We start from the raw sequence: 9163 nt of genomic DNA on the forward strand, positions 1-9163 counted from the left end.
AGTGGAGCTGGGAGAGATAGTGGCTGGGAGATTGTGTGGCTGGGAGAGAGTGTAGCTGAGAGAGAGTAGCTGAGAAAGAGTAGCTGGGAGAGAGTGTAGCTGGGAGAGAGTGTGGCTGGGAGAGAGTGTGGCTGGGAGAGGGTGGCTGGGAGAGAGTGTAGCTGGGAGAGAGTAGCTGGTAGAGAGGGTAGCTGGGAGAGAGTGTGGCTGAGAGAGAGTGGCTGGGAGAGAGGGTAGCTGGGAGAGAGAGTAGCTGGGAGAGAGTGTGGCTGGGAGAGAGTGTAGCTGAGAGAGAGTGTAGCTGAGAGAGAGTGTGGCTGGGAGAGAGAGTGTAGCTGAGAGAGTGTGGCTGGGAGAGAGAGTGTCGCTGGGAGAGAGTGTGGCTGGGAGAGAGGGTAGCTGGGAGAGAGAGTGGCTGGGAGAGAGTAGCTGGGAGAGAGAGTGGCTGAGAGAGAGTGTAGCTGAGAGAGAGTGGAGCTGGGAGAGAGTGTAGCTGAGAGAGTGTAGCTGGGAGAGAGTGTGGCTGGGAGAGAGGGTAGCTGGAAGAGAGAGTGGCTGGGAGAGAGTAGCTGGGAGAGAGTGTGGCTGAGAGAGTGTAGCTGAGAGAGTGTGGCTGGGAGAGAGTGTAGCTGGGAGAGAGTGGAGCTGAGAGAGAGTGTAGCTGGGAGAGAGTGTAGCTGAGAGAGTGTAGCTGGGAGAGAGGGTAGCTGGGAGAGAGAGTGGCTGGGAGAGAGTAGCTGGGAGAGAGAGTGGCTGAGAGAGAGAGTGTAGCTGGGAGAGAGGGTAGCTGGGAGAGAGTGTAGCTGAGAGAGTGTAGCTGAGAGAGTGGCTGGTACAGAAGGCACCAGCGAGCGACAGGCCTACTGGGAGTGAGCAGGCGACGTTCCGTTGGCGCGACATCTCCCAATGACGAAGGCGCGCCTCGCCCACGAAAATACCCTCGCCTTGAAAGGGCGTTAAAGGTGAAAAATGTCTGCAGTCGATTTAGTGACTTTTAACTTTCTGTATCCTGGGAGAGATGAAAGTGCTGTCTCGCGAAGCGGAACGTGGCCTGATGAGATTAGTTCTTTATTGCCGCAATGTCTGCGGGCAATCAATCGATTGCTCCTCTTTGAGATACGTGAGACTCTCCGCCTCCAGGCCTGGCCCGGCTGCCCTCTCAGATCGCTCTCTCCCATCGCCAGCACCGCGTCGGGCTGGCACAGCCCACGCGCGGCGTCTGTGGGGATGATGAGGATGGCGTGGCACGTGTAATCGTGAAGCTAGCCCGCGCGGGCAGCGTTGGGTGGGTCAGAGGGCAGTCGGAGCGCTTAGCCGGTCCCGTTGGTTGAGATTTCGTAGGCAGGGTTTCGGCCAACGCCAGTGTAGCGAGTTGATGCGCTCAACCCGGTCACACCGATGCCTTGCGTAGAGGATCCATCGACTCATTCAAGGATCCATAGTCTAACATCGACCGAGTCGTGATTGAACTGCGTTCTCAAGTGTGCAGGGGAGTTGATAGCCTCAAGCGCGGTCACCGCTAACGGCACGAATCAAACTGCGGTGGGAGATGCGTTTTGTCATGTAACGCGGCAGTTCTCCAGCTCTGCGGGTGAACGATGTTCCATGCGGGCAAACAGCTTCTCACAACAGGGCTTTGGGGAACACGTTCAGCGCCACCTGGTGCGGATAAGAGGCAACCGAATGGACCTCGGAACGACCACCGATGAGCACGGATGGCTACGTACGGCGCAAAAGAAGTTCAACGTATGTACATAACGAGTAGTGCTTTGATATTGTCGTGAAGGTGCCGTTTCCCGACACTAGGCGGTGCACTACTTTCTGTAAGAGCTCCACATTGTCACGTATTCGTCTAATGACAACGCGAACTATTTCTGGGATCTTTGAAAATAAACTTTTAAAGTGTGGATGATGACGATGTTTTTGATGATGATACGGCATGCAACGGTTACTGATTGCTGCAGCTATTGCTGCTGCTGCTATTGTTGCTGCTGATTAACGATGATGAACACCGCTGGATAATAGTACACCCAGCGGTGGAGAAATACAATCCGTGCAAAATAATTATTGCATTTTTTTGGCAGATATAGTCTCAGAGAACGAGTCGGTCCAAGGACGCATGAAGCGAATGAATTTGTGTGGCGCGTAACCACCAAACCGAGAGAGAGCGGAGAAAAACACCCCATCCCAATGCGAGGTCACGGCAAGGTTCCAGCGCAATCTTCACCATCACCACCACTACCAACCACTACCACCACCACCACCACTACCGTCATCATCATTAATCCTCTTCGCTCGCCAAAAAGTCATTCACAGCGTGCACAGGTGTCCCGTCTTGATAAAGAATTTCATTTTTTGTGCGACCTCCACTGTCGCCGTGTAAATCACAGCGAGCCGTTGACAATAGCGCGCGTGCGCGTGCGTGCGCGTGCACGTGGCGATTCTCTCGCTCTCTGGCTGTGACTCTCTGGGGCGCGTTAAACCTCTGGGGGGCGGGGGGGACGGGGGTTGTACACGTGTATTAGTAGACACCCCCCCCCCCCCCCGTTCTGTCTCCTCCACATATAAATAAAACGTGTTTTAGCCTATCTGCCTATTGGCTTCCCAGACTCTAATATTAGCCAGCAACATTCGATTTAAGCAAGCAAACGCTGAGCCGGTTTTGAGCTTATTAATATTTCTATATTCGCTTGTTGCTCTCAGAGAGAGAGAGACCAGAACGACTCAGAGGAGCCACGAGAAGGAACCACGAACAAGCAGGGATGAGGCAGCAGCCGAGCGATGAACCAACGCCAAATTCCTCTCCAAGCTCCGCGGTCCTCTGTATATTCTTTATGGCACGTACATCACGTGCGCTGCGAAAAAGGACCATTAACCGCAACATCGCCTATAATATATATTTTCATTTTAAGGCCACAGTGTTATTGACGAATATGTTAAATGATTTTTTTTATTGTTTATATATCAGCAGGGTGGCCCAAAAAATAGAACACATTGGGGTTTTTTTTCTTTGCTTTAACAAATCACATATGGTGATTTCACTGATTTGAACAAATGTTCAAACTGACTTCATTAACATTCATGCATGATGCATGAAATTATCTTTTGAAATTAATTGTGAAGACTTGTCTTTTTTCAAGATTACAGCGGTAACCTTTGAGCATTCATCAATTAATACAAGGTCCTTGGTCTAGTTTTGCAAACGACGGTTGGAGGTGACTCCCACAAGAATAATGAGACATTAATATTGATATTACAAAAAAAATGTAAATTTATAAATCATTATTATCGTTGATAAATATAATTGATAATAATTACCATTGATAATTATAATAATTCCCTCGACCAATAATTAACGAGACCAATAACCTTGAATGAATTGATGATCATTCAAAGATTGATATAATCTTTTTAAAAAAACCTGCAATTACTTTGAAAATAAAAATGTAAATGATAATATGAATGATAGTAATGATAATAATAATTAATAATGACAGACTAATTGTTAACTCAATCAATACACAATAAAAACGTTTTAACACCGCCGTTCAAATAAATGAAATAGCCTTGTGTGTGTCCTGGCTTTTGCGGCCAACTCTGTACCGTTTAATATCAGATTGGAAACGCTCTCGCCAAACGCGACGCTGTAAAATAATAAAATGTCCGTGCCCCTATCTTCACGGAAGCTCGTGGCAATGAAATATGAACTTGCGCGATCTGCAGCGAGTGTGGCCACATTAAAGTCTATTGGCTTTCTCCTTTATATATATATTTTTTTAATATTCCCTGCTCTTTAATCTCGCCACGCCTCAAGATCTCCCCCATCGCACGTAGTCTCGTATTCTGATTTATTGCCACTTTTTTTGGGGGGGGGGGGCGGCGAGGGGCGGGGAGGGAGCGCTGAAAATGGAACAGCGTGGACGGAGCGTGGGACGGGAGGTTAAGTAAAACCTTAAACGTGATAGCAAAAAGGTCATTAACAAAAAAATACCCAATCCACCTCCATTCAAATACAATAGGGCAGAAATAAAACACAAAACGCGTGCGCGAGATGAGATAAATAGAGCGTGCTGCTGCGAGTCTTACACGCAGAGATAAGTCTTGCTGACGGGGAGGAGCCCGCGAGCAGAGAACGGTGGTCTGTGGCAAAAACAGATGCACGTACGTGCGTATGTGTGCGACTTCTGTTGCACTGTACGCAGCCAAGCCTGCGAATCAGAGGTACGGGGGAAGGACAACAGGCGAAAACACGAAAAAAGTAGCTCTAAAAAAATAAATTCAACCGAGGTGATTTTAAAGTGCAGAGGTCTCCAGTGGCTTCCTAACATCGGAAGGAAGAGCGTTCCAGACGGCCGCGAAAGCCCATCTGAAAGCGCTCCTGACTGGTTTGCTCCAACGAAACACAGGCGCAATTTAAATTATTTTGTGCGAAAAGACAAATATGGGAAGGACAGCGTTATGCTGGCAAAATTATATACTTAAACTAAACCATTGTCTTTTTTTATTTTACCAAGGCCCACTGAACTATATAGCTCTTTTTCAGAAGCTACCCGGCCACAAATGATAGCTCTACGAAGTGGCTTATCGTGTGGACATTTATTGCAGCCAAATACTCTAAATGCATGTTTGTAAATGTGTAGGGGAAACCCCGGATTAAAATCTACGCGACCACGGAGAGAGAGAGACACGCAAACTCCAAATATACAGCAGGCGTCAGGGTCGGGATCGAACCCACGACCTCCAGTATACCAGGCGAGGTAGTGAACATCTCTCTAGCGCATCTTATTTAGTTGCTTTGTTTTTTGGTAGAATCTAGTTCGGGTAGGTGGGGGTGGGTGGAGTTGCATCTTCTGTAAATCCATTGAGATGTTCGGCACGTGATCTGTCAGACACCTCCTCGAGTTGCTCCCACGTCGAGGGAGCGCGTGACGCGGAGATATCCCGAGCCCAGGGGAGATCACGGGCCACTCCTAATTGGTGCTTTGTTTCTTTCTATTCCAGTTCTGCTGGAACCGAATTGTTTCAAATTCGTTGCCTTCGTCTTCCCCCCTTCAAAGGAACTTTGATGAATGACCCCCCGCGCGCTCAATCTCTTCGGATTTGCTGTAAATATTGAAACTCGCGTGGGTTTCTGTGTGTTTATGTGCACCTAGCCTGGCACAGTTAGTGGCGATGGCAGGTGTTGATATTATGTAATGTCACGTGTGAGTCGCTTGTGTTGGTGCCTGTGCGCATTTCGTTGGGCCTGTATGTGTGGTGTGTGTACGTCCGTGTGTGTGTCGTGCCGGCCTTTATAGGTGCTCGCGAACATCACTTACCCCAACAGCATGTTAAGACTATAGGGTGATCTTTTATGTATATATGGGTAGCGGTAGTGCAGCGATTAGTGCGCCGGGTGCGATTAAATCGGTGGCCCGAGTTCGACTCCCACTCACGACCACTCAAAATAGTGACGAATATGCGAACCAGTACTTTGCATTCCCTCGGTCGACTCAGCCTCAAATGAGTACCTGGTGCGGTGTGTAAACATCGCCACTTGGGAGACAAAGGCGGCCGGGCGTGGTGCTGGCCATCCAACCGCTCCTTTGCCGTGCTGGCCTTCATAGGTGATTGCTAACAGCACTTGCCCCAAAATTCTGTTGAGGCTATGCATGTGTGGTGTGTGTGTGTGTGTCTGTGTGCGCACGCTGGCTTGTGTCTCCACGTCCCCGTCTGTGTTGTACGCGTTCGCGTGTCTTTGTCACGTGTCTGTGTGCGAGTGTGTGTGTGCGAGTGTGTGTGTGTGCGAGTGTGCCTGTATGCGAGTGTGCCTGTGTGCGAGTGTGTGTGTGTGTGCGAGTGTGCGTGTGTGTGTGCACCTGGTCTGGAGTGATTGGAGGGCATGGGCCAGATCAGCTCAATAACAACGGTAGGAGGCTGCTAGATTTTTGTGCAGCCCATGGGCTTGTAATTACCAACACGCTGTTCCGGCATCGGCGCATCCACACAACATCATGGATGCATGCCGGGTCCAAGCAAGAACATCTGCTGGACTACATAGTGACGGACCAGCGAATGCGAGCCCATGTCCTTGACACCAGGACCTACCGTGGAGCTGATCTACCCTCTGACCATCGACTAGTCATCTGTAAGATGCGCCTGCCATTCTTCCACTCCGGTGGTGGGTGTACACCCAGGACCCCATTCCAACCTAAAGTGGCCTGGTCTCAGTTATCTGATGAAAGTTGCAAGCGAGAATTTCATCATCGCTTGCGGCTGGGATTGGCATCGTCCCCGACTCCTCCTGATGTCGAGGGTAAATGGGCGAGGTTTAGGACTGTGACTCATGCAGCTGCAATGGCTGCTTTGGGTACGCGGTCCAGACCTCCCCAGAGACCCTGGCTGACAGAGGAGGTGTTCAGGATGGTTGAGAAAAAGCGACAGGCCCACTGTCATCGGCTACAGAATCCCACGTAAGAGAATGAGGAGGCTTACCGCAGCCTTCGCTCGAAGGTTCGGAGAGCCGTGAGGCGCTGCAATGATGGGTGGTGGTCGCGGGTTGCTGAGGAGATGGAGTCTGCCTCAGTGGCCCGTGATCACAAATCTCTATTTAACTCCATCAAAAAAGTAACCTGCAGCGCCACACCTATTACCATCATTAGGGGAAAAAACGGTGATCCAATCTCCGACCCCCAGGAACAGGTTCGCAGATTTGCTGAGCATTTCTGTGAGGTCCTGGGGGAGGGAAAATCCCTCAGCCAGGAAAACATCGTGGCACAAAGTGAGGATGGCCTTGCTGAGGCTGCGGTGCCTCAAATATTGGAAGAAGTCACCCCCTGTGAGTGGCTGGCTGAGGTGCCATCTGCTGAGGAAGTATTGAAGGCGATCCGGAGTCTGAGACCAGGAAAGGCAGCGGGCAGAGATTATCTCCCAAGCGAAATGCTGTGGGAGGGTGGCGTTTGTGCACAGACTGCCCTATATGACATCATAACAACAGTCTGGACCACTGGACGGGTTCCACAGGATTGGAAGGATGCCCTGGTGGTCCCCCTTTTTAAGAAGGGCGACCGCACAGACTGTAACAACTACAGGGGCATCTCACTCCTCAGTGTGCCGGGAAAGGTCCTGGCAAGGATTATTCAGCATCGCCTTGCCAGGCACGCTGAGGAGAGGCTTGCGGAGCCCCAATGCGGTTTCAGGAAAGGGCGGTCCTGCACAGATGCCATATTTTCTGTCCGTCTACTACAGCAGAGGTGTAGGGAATTCCAACAAGACCTACATCTCTGCTTTATTGACCTGGTTAAGGCCTATGATACCATCAGTAGGCCTGGGCTCTGGGTCGTTCTTCGTGCTTTTGGAGTACCTGACCCTCTGCTCACGATCATTAAGGACCTTCGTGATGGTGAGCGGGCCCGGGTAAAACTACGTGGCCGGGAGTCAGAGCCATTCCCTGTACACCTTGGGGTGCGACATGGATGTCCTCTGGCTCCCACATTATTTAACATCTATTTTGACCACGTAGTTCGTGAAGCCTTCAATAGCTGTACCGGGGGAATCTCCATATGGTACAGATATAATGCGAGGCTAATCGATGCCCGGGTGCGGTCAAGGGATGGCTCCCTATTGCTCAACCACGTTATGTATGCTGATGATTTGGTAATAGCTGCTCAGTCAGAGGAGGAGTTGGAGACGCTGCTGCTGAGACTGGAGCGTGCCACTAAGAGGTGGGGCCTTACCATCAGCCCCACCAAAACTAAGCACCTGCCTGGGTATTTTGTACCATCGGACACTCCACCCCCACAACTCCCAATCGGTGATGGGGCAGTTGTGGAGAGAGTGGAGAGTTTCCCATACCTGGACAGTGTGCTTATGACTGGCTCCAGTTTAACAGCAGAGGTCTCACTCCGAATCAGTCGAGCGGCAATATCTTTTCATCGGTTGCATAATGCTGTGTGGAAGCTGCCTGGTCTGTCGCTCCGCACTAAGCTTCAGGTCTTCTCGGCCACGGTCATTCCCTTCCTTCTCTACGCTTGCGAAACGTGGACCCTCCTAGTGGAACATCTTCGCCGGTTAGAAACATTTAGGCTGGCCTGCCTACGATCCATCCTGGGTTTAACCAGACTGGATTGTGTGAGGAGCTCACAAATCCTTGAAAGATCTGGGCAGGGTCCCATCGGTGAGCTCCTCCGGCAGGCAAGGCTGCGATGGCTGGGTCATGTAGCCGCATGCCCAGCCACCGCATGCCGAAACAGCTTTTGTTTGGCCGGATTGAGGGGGCTAAGCGGGCGCGGCACGGGCTAGAGAAGAGATGGAGTGATGTGGTATAGGAGGACGTGGAGCTGAGTGGACTTGCCGATGACTGGTACCAGCGGTGTCAAGATCGGTCTCTATGGAGGAGGCTCGAGAAGGATGCTACTGGGCAGTTGGAGGTAGTCGCCCTCCAACAACAACGGAGGGCGGAGGAGCGACGCTCAGAACAACGAGTGGAGCGCCGGGTGGCTAAAGCACAGCAGGTTGGCACAGTAGGGGGCACAGGTGGTGCATCAGCCAGTCATCTCAGTCAGTCGACCCGTGGCACCTGGGTCTGCCCCGTGACCTCCTGCCAGCGGGCGTTCGACACTTCACGTGGCCTCAGGGTGCACATAGCCTGGCACAAGCGTCGTGGTGACGTCACCGCCACTTAGTGGCGAATGGCGGTTGTTGTTGTGTGTGTGCGAGTGTGCGTGTGTGCGTGTGTGCGAGTGTGTGTGCGAGTGTGTGTGTGCGAGTGTGTGTGTGCGTGTGCGAGTGTGCGTGTGCGAGTGTGCGTGTGCGAGTGTGCGTGTGCGAGTGTGCGTGTGCGAGTGTGCGTGTGCGAGTGTGCGTGTGCGAGTGTGCGTGTGCGAGTGTGTGTGTGCGAGTGTGTGTGTGCGAGTGTGTGTGTGCGAGTGTGTGTGTGCGAGTGTGTGTGTGCGAGTGTGTGTGTGCGAGTGTGTGTGTGTGTGGGGAGCGATAGTGTAGCGGTTAGCGCGCTGCGCTGTGAACCTGGCGACCCGGGTTCGATTCCCGCTCACGGCCAACACCAGTGACAATTATCTGAACCGGTCCCGGGCCTCCCCTAGGTCGACTCAGCCTCAAATGAGTACCTGGTGCGGTGTGTAAACATCGCCACTGGGGAGACAAAGGCGGTCGGGCGTGGTGCTGG

Source organism: Petromyzon marinus, chromosome 9 (assembly GCF_048934315.1).
Source record: "Petromyzon marinus isolate PM22_M1 ecotype Great Lakes invasive population chromosome 9, UKy_Petmar_22M1.pri1.0, whole genome shotgun sequence".
Classification (NCBI taxonomy): domain Eukaryota; kingdom Metazoa; phylum Chordata; class Hyperoartia; order Petromyzontiformes; family Petromyzontidae; genus Petromyzon; species Petromyzon marinus.